This window comes from Dermacentor variabilis, chromosome 1 (genome assembly GCF_050947875.1).
Source record: "Dermacentor variabilis isolate Ectoservices chromosome 1, ASM5094787v1, whole genome shotgun sequence".
In the NCBI taxonomy this organism is placed as follows: Eukaryota; Metazoa; Arthropoda; class Arachnida; order Ixodida; family Ixodidae; genus Dermacentor; species Dermacentor variabilis.
Window position 1 is genome coordinate 57,063,470 of NC_134568.1, and position 18,942 is coordinate 57,082,411.

At 48.8% G+C, this 18,942-nt stretch overlaps 1 pseudogene; it reads left to right on the top strand.

Moving 5' to 3' along the window:
* The first annotated feature begins 3,582 nt into the window (after positions 1 to 3,582).
* On the top strand, positions 3,583 to 5,878 carry LOC142578013 (CCR4-NOT transcription complex subunit 8 pseudogene; annotated as a pseudogene).
* The last annotated feature ends 13,064 nt before the right edge of the window (positions 5,879 to 18,942 follow it).

Genomic DNA, 18,942 nt, shown 5'->3' on the forward strand with positions numbered 1-18,942 from the left:
GTACGCTGCGCAGGAACCTCCGCCAGAGTGGATGCACTTGTTGGATGCATGTGTGTGTTTGCCGGAGTTTAAGTGTATAGTTGTGTCCACTTTGTAATACACCTTCAGTTTTGTTTTCCTTGTAATAAGGAAAAAAAAAAAAAAAGCCGCGGTAGCTCAACTGGTAGAGCATCGAACACGAAATGCGAAGGTTGTGGGACGGTTCCCCACTTGCGGCAAGTTGTTTTTTTCATCCATTTTCATTTTCCATTAATTTATCGTTTCTTTATTTCGCTAATTAAACATAAGTAATTTCCCCTATGTTGTCCTTGGTGTCAGTGTTTGTTGGTTTCTTATGATATGACTAATTAAAAGTTTAATTCATGTCTAAACATTTTTTACAGATTTATTCAAGTCTATATAGGCATTTTCTATGTCTGTGCTTGAGTTATAGTTATATAACAACTGGTATGAGCCCATGACTAGTAGTAATGCTAAGGGCTGAGGTGAAATGTTGAACTGCACTATATATATATCTTTCAACTGAATAAAATATTCATTCATTCATCAATTTGTGAAACTTTACCAATCTGTCAAGAATCGCATCGGTGATTGCAGGTCGCGCTATTGCCGATGTCCGGATTAATTTTGACCACGTGGGCTCGGGGCTGGGTTACAGCGGCGGGTGCGTTTTCTTCCTGCATGGCGTGTTGTCATGCCGCCGCATTCGCCATGGACGCGTCTCGATAAATACGCGGATCTTTATCCCTGCTGTCGTGGTGTGTGCTCTAGCTTCTGCCCCGAAGTGGCGTGCTCGACTAAGTGTATACGTGACGGTTGAACCAACCTCAATTCCTAATTCTTTTTTTTTCTTGGTACGCAGTTCTCGGCCGAATGTTGTTTTTATGCAGTGTATTCTATAGCGCCAATATCGAATTGCAGCAGAAGGGGACAACGCAAGTTGGTGCGAATTTGTCTGATCATCACATAAATGATTATACAAGGACTCCAAAGAAGTGACAGTTTAAAGGCATTATTAAAAGAAAGAAAGATAATACAGCATATAGTCCACAATGTTGCACAATAGAGAATGCATTCTGTCCTGTAAGATTAACTGCAGCATACGATCGCAAGTAAAACAAGGTGGTATCTAATTAACAATCTCGTGCAGCATTGTTCATAATATGCAACGCTTTTGCAGACGTATGCTGCATGCCCATGCCTCGTCCACGTGATGTACACCCAAATACTTCAACTCTGACACCTTTTCAATGGGCACTGTGACTAGAAATACATACACATGACTGAAGTGCGCCTGCATGTAAGCGGCACGCAATGACGCTTTAAGTCATTTAAATTCGCATTCCGTTTTATTGTACATAATCCAGGTCTATCTGAATGTGGAAAGCATCGAACTATTTACAGCACAGTAAATTATGCAACCATCCACGTGCAATCTTACCTTGCAGGTTAAGGCTCGAACAATGTCACGATTATTAAGGGCTCTGAAGCAGAATCCTGTGGGATACCAGAAGTTATCTTCAGACATTCATTGCCACCCGTTATATGACTGCTCTTAGCAGCCTGTTTTTCAAATAGTCACAAATACAGTTAATGATTTGTGTGGTGCAGGCCAAGAAAACTCATGCGACAGGAGCGCATTGTCTTAAAGGACTTGTATTCGCAGCGCTCTCGGAGTGCGTCTATAATTTTGTAAAGCCCTGGTACCACGCGCCGCTTATTTCGCGCTTCGTTGCTGTCATGCGTGTTTCGCCAGCAGCGTAACGTAGACCTGTAAGCCCGTTCACAAGGTTCGAGCCTCAGGCATTGTTAGGTCAGCACACTCACTCACAGTCACTGTAGCACTCGTTTCACAACGGTGAGTGTGTGGGAGTGACGAACCGCGTAAGTAGACGCACGTAAGTATGAAAGGACGTGAGTACGAGGAAAAGGGGGAATAGAGAGAGTGAATTAACACAGCGTCTACGCACTTCAAGTGCTGCGCCAACAGCTTTCTGCGCCAGCAACGGATGCGACCACAGTCCGAGTATCTTTGACTCGAAAAATGGTCCCAAGTCCAGCCGGTTTAAAGTTGTGCGCACAGAGAGAGGGCCCCGTTGGACGTCGTACCGTAGACAGGCACGCAACAGGTGCTCGATGGTTTCCTCGCACTTACAAGAGTTGCACCTCGGGGTGTCGGCCATTGCTGCACGGTATAGGGTAAGCATTCGTAAGCATCACTCCAAGCGATAAGCCGTGCAGCGATGTATCTTCGCAGCAAGAAAGGCTAGATGTCACTTGTAGCCGCAGCGAATCGAGGAGGTAATGGAACGCGAGTAACCGGGGAGGTAATGGAACAAAGCAGGTCATTGCAAATGACATTTTCAACAAAAGTAATCTGAAAATTTTGTATGGAAGCACCTTCTCGCGCAGAAAACCTCCATCTCCTGTAGGGTGTAGAGCCTACATGTTGTTGTTGTTGTTGTCCTGAGTGGCTGTGCCACATAACCACAGTGGGGGTATGAATCAGGTGGTTAAATTAGGTGTATATAAAAAAAAACAATGGAGCTAACAATTTGAACGTTGGAACTTAAAAAGTAAACTTTTTTGTGTGTGAAAAAAAAAAGAATCAGAAGAAAACTGTGAATAAAATATGTAATAATACATTATAAATAAAAGAAAGCTATGGTGGGGAGGGAGGACGATCAGTCTAACATGGCAATCGATTGGTTTCAATGGGGTAATTTCGGTTTGCCAAGCAAACATTTCTGTGACTGAACCCAATATGACGGGAGGCTCCAAAAGATAGGATCATAGGTAATGATAAATTTAGGCCAATATTGCGAAGCGGCATTTCGAGTAGTCGTTTTTTTTTTATAACATAAAACGCCTGCAAGACAACAAGATATGGTCTACTGTCTCCGCTTCGCCACAGAATGAGCATTGGACTATACCTGTGTGGATAGAAGTTCAACGTAGGTATACGGCAGCGCAGCCTCGCGATGTTTTTGTTCCTCTGCACAAGTGGCACATGTGCCGGTGGCTGACGGTCGTCGTCTTCGTTACGACAGGTCGTCGACTATCATCAGGGTTTTACTCCAACTTATTATTCTGATCTTTGATTGGACGGGCTTTTTCATGTGTAGTTATACTTACTATATTTTGTCTATTACAAGCTAGCTTCACCAACATTTGCTAATGGACAGAAAGTAAGCAACTGCAGCACAAGTCGAATACAGCACTGTAGTGGGCCTGGGAGATCTGGGGTGCGCATAATTCGGATATATCGGAGAACTTTATCTAGAGGGACGAGTTATGCGGGCCGTTCTGTAACCGTTTCAATAATAATGCTGTTAATACTCTAAAACGTAATTGTACACTTGTAATTAATACACTAAAAACGGTCCGTATACAAGCGACGGGTGTGCACTGTTCGGGAATATGTGAACAAATCAAATAGCTCGATTTTAGTAGTAACAATGGCGTTAATATTAGTAGTACTTAATTGCTGCAAACTAAGAGCCACGACAAATGGAGGTAACGTGAAATGCGTTCTCTCAATTATATTTTTTTTCCCGTAAACGTGTCAGGGCATTTTCCGGCAAACGCCGCGCGTGAGCTGCCTCTGCGAAGATGAAGGCGACGAGGTGCGGCACGCGCCAAGCATGCGAGCACCAGGACCCACGAGCGTCGGCCACAGCGCCACCATTGCCCGTTCGACCGCCCGTCGTCGCGGCGGACGGTATGCGCGGGTGGTTTGCAAGACGGCGTGCGGCATCAGCAATGTGTGGGTTTGCAATCTCGAGTGCGAATTCCAAACCATCCGAAAAATGGTTCAGAAGTACAAGTACATCGCCATGGACACGGAGTTCCCGGGTGTGGTAGCCCAGCCCGTCGGGGAGTTCCGCAGCGCAACCGAGTACCACTACCAAACGCTGCGCTGCAACGTCGATGTTCTCAAGGTCATCCAGCTGGGCCTCACCTTTTTCGACGAACACGGCAACACCCCGCCAAATTGCTCTACCTGGCAGTTTAATTTCAAGTTCAGTCTCGCAGAAGACACCTACGCGCAGGACTCGATCGACCTGCTGACGCACTCGGGGATCCAATTCAGCAAGCACAACAGCGAAGGCATCGACCCGTACGAATTCGCCCAGCTTCTCACGACGTCGGGAATGGTCCTTTCCGACGAGATCACATGGCTCGCTTTTCACAGCTGCTACGACTTCGCTTACATGATGAAGCTGCTGACAGGTGACAACCTACCTGCGTGCGACGTCGAGTTCTTCGAGCTCCTGGAAATATACTTCCCGGCCATCTACGACCTCAAGTACCTCATGAAGGATTGCAGAAACCTACGAGGAGGTCTGCAAAGACTGGCCGAGCAGCTGCAGGTTGAACGAGTCGGGCGACAACACCAAGCGGGCAGCGACAGCTTGCTGACGGGCATGGCGTTCTTCAAGATGCGAGAAGTGTACTTCCAAGGCTACATCGACCAAGCCAAGTACTGCGGCCACTTGTTCGGCCTAACCAAGCCGGAAATTGTTCACTCGCAGCCCGACGAAGAGGCCCAGAACAACGTGCCCGTGGCCTTTGCGGTGGCTTCCAGCGTCTCCCAGCAAGATTGCAGCCTGGCCTGTCGACGGACTATGCCGCATCCGCTTGCCAACACTGGTCCCGGCGTCGCCCACCCCAGTTCCGTCTTGGCGTCTCGTTGGACTGCGCCGCTGCCGTTTGCCAACTCTGCTCCCACTGCCACCCGCCCCACTTCCAACTGGGCGACTCGGCGGACTGTGCCGCGGCCGTTTGCTTACTCTGGTCCCAGAGTCGCGCACCCCGCTTCCAGCTTCCCGCCAGGACGGAACGTCCCGCCGCCGTTTCTCGACAATAGACTAGGCGCCTCCAACCACGCTTTCAGCTCGACGTCTGGGCGGTCTGTGGCGCTGCCGATAGCCGACACTGGTCCCCGCGCCACTCACCCTGCTTTCAGCTTGGCCTCTGGGCGGACTGTGCCGACGCCGTTTCCAGACACGGGTCCCGGCGCACCCAACCCCGCTTTCAGCTTGGCTTCTTGGCGGACTGTGTCGAACAGTGGTTCCAACGCCGCCCACCCCGCTTCCAGCATGACATCTGGGCGGACTGTGCCGACGCCGTTTGCCGACACCGAGCTTGCGCCTCTCCAAGGGACCGTATTCGGCATGCAGACGTGGAACGCCTGATCAGGACTTCTGGTGTAGCTGCCCTCGCTCATGCGCATCAGCCTCCAGATCATCTACCCTTGCTGTTTATCCGTCAGCGTGCCCACTTGACGAATTCATGCCATCTTTTCTGTGGCTTTACATACTCCCCTTTTAGCCCCACACTCATTCGACTAAAAATTTTTCTTCGCGTCGCAATTGTCATCGTGTCCTTTGTTCTGATGGGAAATTCGGGTGAACAGCTTGTATCCTCTATATAGTCAGTGACAGGTTAAGCCTACTCAGCCAACAAGAGTGTGCAGCTCCTGCTCTCTGTCGTCTGCGTTCCCAGAAGATCCTTGCACGTCGCACAGGCCCGTAGGGGAGACGTCCCAGCGGTTCAGCAACAACGAACACGCCACCGTCACGGACAAAGCGCACGCAAGTACAAACAACCACGATCGGCAAAGGTGGGGGCAAGGAAGACTGCGCACAGCACGAACACCTCGGGGAAATTCTTACAAGGGATTGGTCAAGTGAGACGGTGCTCTAATAAAAGAGGCGAATTTTACTAATCCTTTAGCAGGCAGGTTTGCGCTTCGTAGCTTACGAACATACCTACTTTAGGCTTCAAAGCACGGCAGCGCCTGAGAGTACACGCGAACAGCAAGGACAAGGACGGCACGGAAAATAAAAACGGATAACGGTGATTCGCTGGCGCATGCATGCAGGTTCCTTTCAAAAGGCACTTGGCCACTGCATCCTTGCCCTGTCAATGTCTGTAGGTAAATGTATGCTTACGTACGCGAAGGGCAAGCAGCCTGCCTCGATAGCTCGGTTATGACTTTTTTTCTGCTGAGCCCGAGGTCGCGGCTTCTATTCCTGGCCGCGCCTGCCGCATTCTAACAGACGCGATGCGGAAACGCTTCTGCAATGGCCCTTAATTCAGTGCACATTGAAAGAAACCCAGATGAACAAAATTAATTCGGAGCCCTTCTTTATAAGGTATCTCATAGCCGTCCAGTGTTGCTTTAGGAACACGGTGGCTAGAGATGATCTCTGGAGCATGTTTGCAGTGCAGCGTGTCAATGAGAAGCGCGAATGTGGCACGAGTAAATTGCAGTACGACGCGTTGTCGTTTTATCCCTGCTCTCTGCGTCCTGTAAAAGCCGATGACACAAGCGGCCAGGGTAAGCCGCTGTTGTTGTTGTGACCGTCGTTTTTATTTTGAACTTCGTCTTTTGTTTCCTCGATTTTCATCCACCTCTTCTTCCAGAATACTCCCCCGTCGCCACTTCGCATGTTTCTCGGCTTTTGTCCTTGCCATCTCCCGGGGTAATATGGAAGAATATTCATTACGGCCGTCCCACTATGTCAAGCCAAGAACGAATCGCCACTTTTATTTTAAGGACTTCGTCTTCGTTTGCCCGATTTTCCTCCACCTCTTCCCCCCATGAAAATCCCACATCCCCACTTCACACTTGTATTCCTTATTGCATTTTTGGGCTTCGATAATGTTTTATAACAAACACCAACTACAAGGCGCAATAATTTTGTCCTCCGTAGCTCTATTGTGACACTGAATTATCAGTTCAGTGTCTGTTCTTGATTCCCGAAGCTGGCTGACACACGAACAGCAATATTCGAAATATTTGACGAACGGTATATGCAGCAAGGTGGCGATCGCACCGCCGTTTCTTACTTGTCTCTGCTTGTGCTGTGGGGAACCCTTGAACCCCTGCTCCAGTTCACGCGCGACTTGGCCCATTCGCCCGGGCGATCGCTGGGGACACGCCATTCCAGCCTTACTTCGCACCCTGCTGCGCGCGCGCGTGCTAGCAATGCCCGAGGAGCGGGCGCCTCTCGCCCTTTCTTCGGCATCTCTCTGCTTCAGAATCTGAGGTACGCAGGCGCCCGGCAGATTAGAGATGGGCAGCGGCTCGGGAACAACTTGGCTCTACCTCGGTTCATTTGAACGGCTCACCGGTTCACTTAAATCTGTAATCTGAATTACGCATAGTCTATAGTTATTTGGCTTTGAAAGAAAAAAATAAATATAGATTCGTTAGTAGAATAAGCGCGTTGTAGGCATTTTTTTCTATGCTTCGTAACTATTTAATATTACTTATTTTGGAAACTCGAAACGTTGATATTAACGAACCTTTCTTTTGTGACATTCGCGATAACATGCTTCTGTAACTCCCACCTCGCCGTGCTGACGACGGCGACGAAAGTGCGGCGCTGGCGAAACGCGAGCGCGCAAGCGAATGTTCGGAAAGCGAGATGCTTGTGCGCTCTCGCCCCTGGGAGCCACGAGCCAATGAGCTGGGCGGAGCTACACTGTAGCGGTGGGAGAGCGACGGCAGCGGACTGAAACAGAACGGCTGGAGAGTCCGAGCCCATCGGCTGGAACTCGAACGAACGTGGTCGAAAGGTTTAAACTCGGAGAGAGACCAAGAAATTCCGAAGTGGCACCCTCACTCACCCAACTGCCATCCGTTCCTTCTCCCATACTTGCGACGCGACGGGTAGGCAGGCATGACTTGGCTGCAAGCGTAATGCAAAATTGCGATGGCTTAAATTTGCAAAATCAGGCTACGCAGAAGAGAAAAAGATGGATCAGCTGAGCGTCATAGGACTGTTATTGTCCAAGTGACGTGAAATAGGCTAACGGGGACAAAGAAAGGCGCGACGAACATCAGTCTACCTTTCTTTGTGCTGCGATGGGCGCGCAAATGCGGACAGAATATGGGGCTAGCGCGAATCACCTGCCTTTAAATATACGATAAACGTAATACCCTTAATGAGGGGAAATGAAAGGCATACCTACAGCAAAACCAGCGTGTTCCATTCTATATGAGCGAAACCAGCGCGTTTTTTTTTTACACTGGATCGCACTGGGGACGCTGGCGCTCGATGAGAGTCACTGGGACATCGGTGTTGCATTTGGAGGCGATACCACCGCTGGCAACCAGTTGTAAGAGTTGAGGAGGACTTTGGGATGAAACACTTGGGAGGTTTATTTACATTATTTACAGTGAGAGTCAATAACCAGTCTTAGAGTCATTGTGGGCCGGCAGCAACTCGGACGCTGCGACCCGTGGCAAGAAGCTCGAAAGAGATGAATCAACGAATGCTCTAGGAATGCTCTCTTGCTGCTCCCGGTCTGTGTCTTTTAAGCCCTTCAGTGTCTCGAAGACACGTCACGTTCGGCCAATGGGAGAGCCCGCTCAGGTGACGCCATTTTCGGCCAATCGGCGAGGGCTTACTCCTTCCTGCGGTCTTGCCTTGCTGACTTGCAATGCGCCGTCACAATAGATGGATGGGGGCGAAGCTGCCAGGTTTTCACGGCGCATTACAGCCGTCTTGCTTCGGGACCCACTTTACCCGCAACAGTGCCAGGCTCTCGCTTCACTTTCGGGAAGAGTCAAGCAGTGAATAGCTCCACCTGTGGCACACGAAGTGGGGGCCGCCAACTTGTTTGCACGTGCCGCGCCTCAGGAATGTGGTATCCGTGCTTCTGCGCTCCTTAATTAGCTTGGCGCGATTCGATGTGGTCTGGTGAACTCGAAGTAGGCTCAGGAAACGGTCCCTTATCTAACACGGGTGAGAACGCTGGATAAGAGCTGGGTCACACTGGACGAGGCATTGAGTTCACTGCCGTGGCGCTGGCGCGCACTGGTTTGCGCTGTAAAGGCGCTGCAGGTTCTCGCTGGAGTTTGCAGGCTAGAAACTGCGCTGGTTGTATTTGTGCCTCGCTTATTCCACTACACAAGGAATGTAGGCGATGTTGAATATTAAATGGTTGTTCAGTGGCTATGGTGTTAGGCTGCTGAGCACGAGGTCGCGGGATCGAATCCCGGCCACGGCGGCCGCATTTCGATGGGGGCGAAATGCGAAAACACCCGTGTACTTAGATTTAGGTGCACGTTAAAGAACCCCAGGTGGTCTAAATTCCCGGAGTCCTCCACTACGGCGTGCCTCATAATCAGAAAGTGGTTTTGGCGCGTAAAACCCCTTAATTTAATTAATATGAAATGGTTGATAAAGTCTGACAAAGTGATAAAATGCAGGGTGTCTACCAACCGGGAATTCTCAGGGAATTTGAATAGTCTGGTAATACGCAGGGAAAACTCAGGGAATTTGTGCTTCTATCAGAGAAAATTAGCTGTAATTTTATTGTAAGGGAACCAAAGTCGTGGTAATGCTGGCTGCAGTAACAGACGAATCGCAACGAATCGTCGTTGACGCCGTGTCATCGGCACAAGGTATTGCCAGACTCGTTAAGGCCGATCCACACGACGGACCAAATTGCTCTTTTGGACCGCGGTCCGCGCATCACGTGATAGGACGTCACCAGTTCGTGCGTACCGCCGGTGGCCCGCGCAAGATCGCGGCCCTCGCGGTCCAACAAATCGCCGAGGCTTTTTCCGCTTCAGTTTTGGCGGCGGACCGCTTGCAAACCGCAGCGATTTTGGCGTAGCCAACGAATGTTGTCCGGCAACAGAGTGTCTTCAGCCAAGTCCAATCTAGTTTTCCGCTCAGCAAAAGCCAGTCGTTTCATGTCCGCCGTTCCGCCTACACGCACGGTTTATAGATCCTTTATAAACGGTGCCTACACGTGCGTGCAACAGATATATTTTTTAAACACCATGTCCTCTTCGAGGGACGAGGAATTTTTTTTATCTTGTATCCCTCGTTGAGCAGTTCCCGGCTTTGCGCGACTCGAGCCGGAATGATTACAATGATAACGCTAAAAAGCGTTACCCCCGTATTCAGAAATGCAGCTTAAGTCGAAGCCCATGCTTGACCTGATTTAGATGACGCCTGGCGTTAACGTGCCCAAAGACGCTCACTAAGTTTCCTTCGGCGCGTTCACCATAGGCATCACTTAGATCAAGTCAAGCATGGGCTTCAACTTAGGTCGCATTGCTGAATGCGGAGGTTATGTAGCTGGTTGGTCTGCTCTGCCGTCTGCTATGGCGGTCCGCCGTGTGGATGTGCTCTGCACCGGACTGGACCGCGGCGGGCTTTGACGTCGCATCACGTGACCGATCGGCCCGCAGACTTGGTCCGTCGTGTGGATGGTCCTTTAACGACCGATTTTCCAGAAGCCCGATTTTTCAGACAAGCCGGATAATTCGTGCGGCTTCGCAGCACCACCACGTACTCCATAGAGTCAATGTATATTGCCCTAACTGCAGGTCTGAAATGGCATTAATCAAAGCTATTACCGCCGCCATTTCGATTGTCTTGCCGCCTTGAATCGGTGCTCTCGCACGCCGATCCGCTGGCAGCCGTAGCCACCATCGCTCAACGTTAGGCCTAGCTGCTTCTACGTTCGCTAGCTTCTTGCCGTGTGGTGCCGTGTTTTTCATTGACAGAATTCGCCGCTGTCAGCAATGGCACTGACTCCGGCTTTGTAATCCTCGCAATTGGCTTCGAAGCTCGCAAAGCGCAGCGCGTTACGCAATGCCAGTCTCCGAAAGTTAGCTTCGCCTCAATAGAAAAATGTTACGCGGTGAAGCATAACAAGCGTAGAAAGGGGCAATTGTCACGGGACACAGTATGTATTCCTTAATTATGAACATGTGCACCTCTGTCTCCTGTCACAGTTACGAGAACCGATATGCCTAGTAAACGTACTGGCAGGCCTTAAGAGCATTTTCTGACGTGCCTGTGGCAATTTGAACCATTAACTCTTCCGTTACCGCGAGAAAATGGTAGTTATTTGTAGGTCTCGGAAAAAAAATATTTACCACTACAAATAATATTCCAGTAGCATAGCGTGTCGTGCATAATGAAATTCTCTTTCCAAAAGACATACGTTGCGAAACAAAAAAATTTTAGGTAAAATATAAACGTTCTAGAAAGCACCATTTTTGCTGCCAGTAGACAAAAACAATAAAAAACGATATCTGCTAAAAAAAATAATATCAAAGGCAATTCCGAATGTACATTTCAAAGACAAATAACCGAGGAATAGTGTCTGAAAAAATAAATGCTCAGTATACCGCCATTCTTCGGATACAAAAAAGAAACTAAGACCAATTCATCGCTCATGGCATGCGGTGAAGCAGTTCCTGGATTTTGTGAACATAGGTGCACTCCGCACTTTCCCCACAAAATCTCTGGTATTTGTTCATCTTTGCGGTCCTCGTAACACATTTTGCAGTTCCGCCTTTTCGGCATGTTCTGAGGATGGTCCGATGAGAAGTCCAGGGCACGCACTTCACCAGTTCGTCTAGAGTCATGCACCTCTTTCAGGACCGATCACTCTCAGCCTAGCTGGGCAACTACAAGATTATGCATCCAAGCATATCTGTTTGCATTTTTGCAGATTGTCTTTATCACTTCTGCGGAGAAGAGTAGAAAAAAATCCCACGCCGTTGCAAACTGTCTTGCGCTGATCCGCAGTGTTGGGCCGAGATGTTCTACGGGTGGCCTTCTTGGCGTGAATGGAGGAGAAAGAGGAGTTGATTTTAATGAAGAGAAAGGAGGAGAGGTCGGCCTGGAGAGCGTGTCTCTAGCCTGCAACTCCTCCTCACTGGGGAAAGGGGAAGTGGGAAATACAGGGAAAGGTAGGTGGCGGGTGATTATGTTATGGTACAATGAGATACTATATACACGTTGTCCAATATGCGGATGCGCACTGTAGACGCAATACACGCAATATTAATCGTGTCTATGCAAAAAGTAACCTTGTCACAAAAAGTTATTGCGGAAACACATTTCGCACTGACTGCACGTCTCGCAAGTTCTAGAGGCGATCGTCTAAACCAGTCTCACTTAGAAAGTTCACAAGTGATCTTATGGCACGTTGGGCACAGTCAACACTCCTCCACGCGCCCAAAAGCTTTTCTTCCGAAAAGGGGCGGAAGTCCAAGCAGTGAGCAGTAGGTTTGAGTGTTCTTCGTTCAGCCGCATATTGAAGGCACACGCAAAGTGTGACAGACGCTACAGTCAGGGTCCCGTGGAAGTTTCTTTGCTGGCAATGGCAGCACATCATAACCAAGCGAAGTATACACCCCGAAGCTAACCAGGAGAGCTCTTAGGTCGTGCAAGAAGATTGGCATATAAGTGCGCACAAGGAAGGAGACTGCTCAAGGCCGTAACGAAAACTCGCCGGGCAACAGTTGCGGATGTCCCATGCCGACTCAAAACATCGTCGCTGTCAGAGCTTGAATCTGCTCTGCTGTCATCTTCGCAATCATAACTCGAGTCCTCATTACTAAATTGAAGTGCGGGTGCAAGCGTTGTTTCGAGCACGACGCTTTTCTCGCGACGCAGCCGCGCGAGATGACGCCGTGGGAGCCACTTTCAATAACTGCGCAGTGACACCGGCAGCGCCCCTTGCCTGGATTTTACGAGTAGGAGCGAAACCGATAGCCTTGGAAACTGGTTGAAAATGCCAGGTCCACATGCTAGACATGCGGCGGACCTTCAGAAATGCACTTTGGTGGAACAAAACGACTCCAAACCAAAGCTCACTAGTGAACAGCTGGCACCATTTTCGGTTAATTATCACCGCTCAGCACAGTCGGGCGGCAAAGCCGGCGATGTAATTTAATTCTCGACTTACTGGGAGTCATTTGATTACAAAATTTTGATGCTAGTGCAGTGTAATCGTGAGCGACATGATTTTTCCTGAAGCGCGGCAGAAGGTGACGGCCACGCCTCTTTTCGCTACAACATGCGCGCATTCGTTCGCAAGAAGGTCCATCAAAAATCACAACAGCACCGGAGCGTGAAATCTTTAACTGATTCTGAAAGTTCGGTGCCTGTGCTAACTACTGGGTGGCCTTAAGTGGATAAAACGGCTCCAGCATGTCGAAATCGGCGATATAAAGTATTGTTCACCGGGGATCGATTTTAATATGCGTGGTAACAAAAGAGTTAAAGCATGCAATTCATTTTTTTCGGACTGTCCGATTTTTCGAATGTTTTCGCAGCCCCTAGGGAGTCCGAAAAATCGAACCTTGACTGTACAACTGACAAAGAGGATGCTTCAAATGATCCACGAGGCGAACGCGTGGCGGAAGGAGGATGAGCACAGAAAGGACCGATGCTCTGAGGAATTAACAAGAAAGGAAGCGTGCCGCAGCCTCTTTGAAGGAGCTTGAGCTCAAGAAAACAGAGTGTTGGCTGACGCCAAGATGCAGCTGTCCCTCATCCAAACCAAAATAAACTCTTTAAAGCAGTGAAACTCAACACTGAGATATTGTGTACGGGCTCAGAGTATGTCAGGGCAGCTGAGGTTGACTTCCCAGCTGCTGAGAGAGAATCTTAGTTGTGACAAAGTTCAGGCCTCATACCGATGAGCTTGCTATCAGTTGATAGAAATAGCCCATATTCGAAAATATTTGCTTCTGTATGCATTTCCTTTTCATTCGTATTTGAACATGTTTGAGTCGATTCAGAATGGGTTTTACCATATTTTCCGATGTGCATTTTACTATCACCTTCTTTCTGTTCTCTTTTTGAATAAAATAGATATTACTCTTACTACTCAAACTGGATTAAATCATTCTTTTTTCAAGATGCTTACTAGAGAGTGACAGCATCGGGCAACATGGTGTCAGCCCGTCTTGACATAAAAGAAAGTTCTGGCTCATTCGGGGAATTTTGCAAAGGTGTTCAGGGAAAACCTGGAAAACTCAGGGAATTTGGAAATGTCAACTTGATAGACACCCTGAAAATGATACTAGCCTATTTTAATTTCTCCGTTCTTACGAAAGTAATCCAGCGCTACATTTTTTTAGACGAGGTCACAGAAAGACATGAGGACGGGTGCTACTCCTACTGTGTTTATTGAAACAGACTCGGGCTTCATTTATCAATAATGAAAGCACTGAGCGCATGCACAATTATTGGCTGCAGGAAAATGAAAACCCGAAACGCACAAAAAAGGCCCGCATATAGATTAAGGTGGGCATACTGCATATGATCACCTTCTGTTTAATAATCTCAATTCACTGGCGCGCATGGAGACTGAAATGATGCTGACGCACGCGTCGCCTCTCTGCATGATAAAAAAGGCTTCCCATAGCTCGCAAGCTAATCTGGCCTTGTACTTCTGGTTAAAGTTTTGATACTCTCAGGTTGTGGCTCAGTTTTGATCGCTTGAATATTTGCGAGAGCGGCAATTGACGGGTAGATTCTGGGAGAAGGCCACAACGCCTCCTGATGGATCTTTCATGTTCCCTGGCGCGTTCGTTGACACGGCTCCCAGCTTGACCAACACAAGCTTTGCCACGTGACAGGGCGATCTCGTAAACCCCACCCGGGGCGCACTGTACGTACGGTGTTGCGTGTTTTTCATTCCGCAGGCGGAAGTCTCAGGGCCGCCACTGCGGACCTGCGGCATATCTTAGCCAACTTACCTGGCGTAGAGAAGAACATCGGGACGCCGTACTTGTTGCCTACCCTTTTCAGATTGTGGGACACCTTGTGGATGTACGGGATCACCACTTGTTTGGCGCTGCTACGTTCTGGTCTCCGTAGTTTCTTTGGTCTCCCCTTGATTTTTTCTGTAAGAGTGCCCCGATAACGGATGCCAAAACGTGGTCAGGGAACCCTGCTTTGCGCAGTCAGGTTACCTCACCCTGAAAGCTCGCCTGCGTTATGTGAGGGCATGACTTGAGTGCGGGTTCAAGAGAAAGGGTCGCAATAGCCATCTTAACAGTTTTTGACTAGGCCGAATCAAAAGGCAAATATATATATTTCCCGGTTCTCGGGAGATATCACCAGCAAACACATCTTTCTCCGAGCTTGATGTTGAGGTCTAAAATTTGAAGGTTATTTTGTTCCGGCAACTCGTCCGTGAAAGAGCTCTTTGCCATGTTGTTCGAACCGTTGTAAGATAACCATCACGATTTCTTCATAACGACTTATATTACTTGTCTTTAAAATTAAAAAAAAATAATCGTCAGCATATCTAAAAACGTATGGGTGCTGTTCCGTCAATTAGTGATGGCAGAATGTTGTCAATTAATGCGAAAAAAAATTTACACAAAACTGGGGCGACACATGGTCCTATGCAAATGCCCTGCCATTGAAGTCCGTTTTCAAATTGGGTAAAAATGGCGTTGATATAAAAGTCTAAAAGTGACATTAAATTGTGGATACTTCACCCAGCTGTATTCTGAAAGGCAATTGTGCTACGTACTTCTATGCATTGTCGGACGGCAATAAACAGGTCTTTATGGAGTACTGAAAAAAATAGTTCCTCTACATCTATGGAGAAAGTATAACCAATCTACTGCTCTTCTTCCAACATGCTGGCATTATCTAAAGAATTTATTGTAGCAAAGGGGTCTGAAACTTGTAAATTATTTAAGTGCTTAAGCAAAAACCGACTACTGTGCTGCTGCCAGCTGCCTTTCTCGCTAACAATTGTCCTGAAATGTGCATCGGGCTCATGGGTTTTAACAACGAAGAATAATGACAAAGTATTCACTCTGGAGTCCACAATAGCTCTAGCCAGGTTCTGGAGTTCCAGGGATTTACAGAGGGTCACTGCCTTGCCCTTTATTTGGGTCGCGGACGGCTTTACTGCAATAGAGTTCTTCGATATTGCTTGCAATGCCCTTTCGTTAAAACGGCAGGATGGTATGACGACGAAGCATCCCTCTTTATCCGCTTGCGGGGAAGACAGACTGTTATCCTCGCAAAACGCGACCACCCTGTCTGTCATGACTTTCCCTTTCGAGGCGGGTTTCCTGAGCGTAGTCCTTGCCAGGCTGTCTACGCCGTCGAGAACACACTTTTCGTCGTCTTTTTCCGTTTTCTCAGCAAATCAGTGGTTCAGGTCGTGCTTCCGGACACTATGCTCAAAGCCGTATTTCGGTCCTTTTCCCAGGATGTCCGCTGGGTCATTTGGAAGGGTGACGTCGCTTCCCCTTTTGTATAGGTGACTTCATGGCAGTGTGCAGCGTTTGATTTATCATGCGCCCCCATAATGACTCATTGTCCTGGGCTGCTTGCAGTCGCAGGAATTGTGGCTTCCTCGTAGCTAACCACTCTGCTGCTTCGCTTAGGCACGCCAGGCTTTAACCACTCTTGCAAAAGTCTCACATGCCTCCATAGTTCTGCTCTTAAAACTTTGCTTACACGTCTCGCGTGTCCTAACGAAGGTCTTACATGTCCAAAAAATAAATAAATAAAGGAACTCACTTCACCGGGTACAAGTGCCTTCTTGTGACAGAAGACGATGAACCTTGCTCTGCAGGTGATGACAGCGATTGCAGCGGAGGGGGTAATCGCTGTTGCGGCGCAGAGCCGCGTATTCCCGTGCTTGATTTTTTTATGCACTCGTGTAATGTATCAAGTATCGTATTGCCCTCCCTGCCGCAAATTCAGCTGTTTTTCTTTGTGTTTAGGCAATCAAAATGAAGAGAACTCACTCGGACTCACTCGCAAAAGTTTTTCTTTTTTTTTTTCATGCTAAGACGTACAAGAAAGTTGTATCCATTGTCAGGATTGGGGCTCAATCCCATTTCGTCTCCTTTCGTCATGCACACGACAGAGCAGGGCACAACGCAATCAGCATCAACAGTAGTTGCCGAAAGACGAACGGGCGTCAGGCACCACGATGGTGCAATCACTTCATCAAGAACACTGAGTGTGTCTTTGTCCCTGTCTTCACCACTCGAGCTTTGTTCGGAATGTGCTGATATAAATAACTTGTTCAATGATATTTCGCCACTACCACAGTCCACGGAAGCGCCACACTGTTCAAGCAAATCGATACCAAGAATAACATCGTGCGAACAACGAGAAAGAACAAGGAATTCCGACAAAAACACTTTCCCAGCCAACAAAACAATCACAGCACAAACACCAAGGGGATGAAGCCACTCGCCGCCTACTACACGAAAGGTAATACCGTCGTTCCAAGAAAACATAACTTTGTGGCCTAGACGGTTTTTGAAAGCGAGGCTCATCACTGACACAGTCGCCCCAGTATCAACTAACGCCATGGTCGGTATTCCGTCAATCGAGACATTCACTTTGTTTTTGTACATCACAACAGGCAGAGGTATTTCTTGCAAAGACCGTCCGGCGACCACACCTCCATTGGCCGCGGATGCTAGTTTCCCGGCGGCGGTGAGGAAGAATGGCGCCGAGGGGACGGAGAGCGACGGGGACGGTTATTTGGTGGCGTCAAACTCCGCTCAGATGCTCGCGAATCGCTGCGTCTGGTCTCGCGTGAGAAGTGATCCCTTGGAAGCAAATCGGCCGTCCGCAAGTCATATGAAGTACGGGTTCTGGGTGTCGAGAACATCGATGGTGTCCTACGTGATTGACGGGCTTGGCGACAATAACGAGCTATATGGCCTGTGGAACCGTAGTTGTAGCACACAGGAGGGTCGCGGTTCACAGCGTCTTCCTCGAAACGAATGGTAGACGGCTGCGGGCGGCGAGAAAGTTCGTTGTCATGTGGATAACGTGTCCCTGCTGCTTGCTGATATCCGTTATATCTTTCATAAGTCGCGTCGTGGTAGTAGGGTCGGTGCTGTCCTTGTCGCTGCCTGACAGAAGTTGCAGGGCCTCGGGGGTAAAAACGCGGCTGCTCTCGTTGTGGCCGAGCGTCATAAGTAGGGCCTCTGTCGTAGAGACGTGGCTGCTGTCGGGGCGCGAGTTCATAATCATCAATGTCCCTCGCCGCAGGATACGGGGAGAAGGATGCCACGTTTGGCTCGACATCTGGTGGTAGGCGGAAGCTATGAGTGCCTGGGTGTGTCACTTGCGCGTGCAGGCTGAGCTCTTCCCGAACTATTTGTCGGATCGTTGATGCAAGATCGAGGGGCTGGTGGCCGTCCACGCTTGCAACTGTCGTCACATTGGTTAGCCTGCCAAACGTCGGCGTTATGCGCCTCGTCTTTAGTTGCTCGAAAGTGCGACAGTGCCGAATGATGTCAGCGACGGAAGCCAGGTTGTCTTTTGCGATGAGGAAATTGTAAACATCCTCGGCAATTCCTTTTAGGATGTGCCCGACTTTGTCTTCCTCGGACATACCAGAGTACACCATCCTACACAGTTTTATTACTGCCTCAATGTAGGTCGTGCAGGTTTCGCCTGGCACTTGCGCACGTTGCAGGAGCGTCTGTTCTGCCCTTTTCTTTTTCGTCGCGGAGTCGCCGAATCGCTCTTTGACCGAAAGAAATCTTCCCCATGTTGTGAACGTTTCCTCGTGGTTATCGAACCACAGCAACGCAGTATCCGTTAGAAAGAACACGACGTTCGAAAGCTGAGAAGCGCTGTTCCACTTGTTAGCGGCACTCACCCGGTGATAACTGATGAGCCATTCCTCGACGTCTTCGTCTGATCTTCCGGCGAAGGGACGCGCATCTCTCAGTTGTAGAACAGAACTTTTCGGCGCAGCAGTTGGAATGGGCCGTTGTTCGTCTGCGTCGTGGGACATACTCAACTCCGGTGGATTCGGTGGGAGTCCAGCAAGGCGACGGCTCCGTCGAAGAAGTTGTGGTTCAGCCTCCGTCTTCGGGTGTCGATTACCCAGCACCTCCACCACAAATGTTACGAATAGTTGCGAAGAAAGGGTTTTATTTACAGGAGATGAACGATGATCGTAGCGTGATCGTAGCGCAGCCCGGCCTCTCGAACTCCTCGTTCTCCCTTCTTGTCCGCGCCTTTCGTATCCTTTACAGTATATATATATATATATATATATATATATAATATATATATATATTCCTTTTACTGGAAGAAGTTTCGTGTGACCTCGAAGAATTGAGAGCGCTAAAGTGACGGCGTTATATGAGTA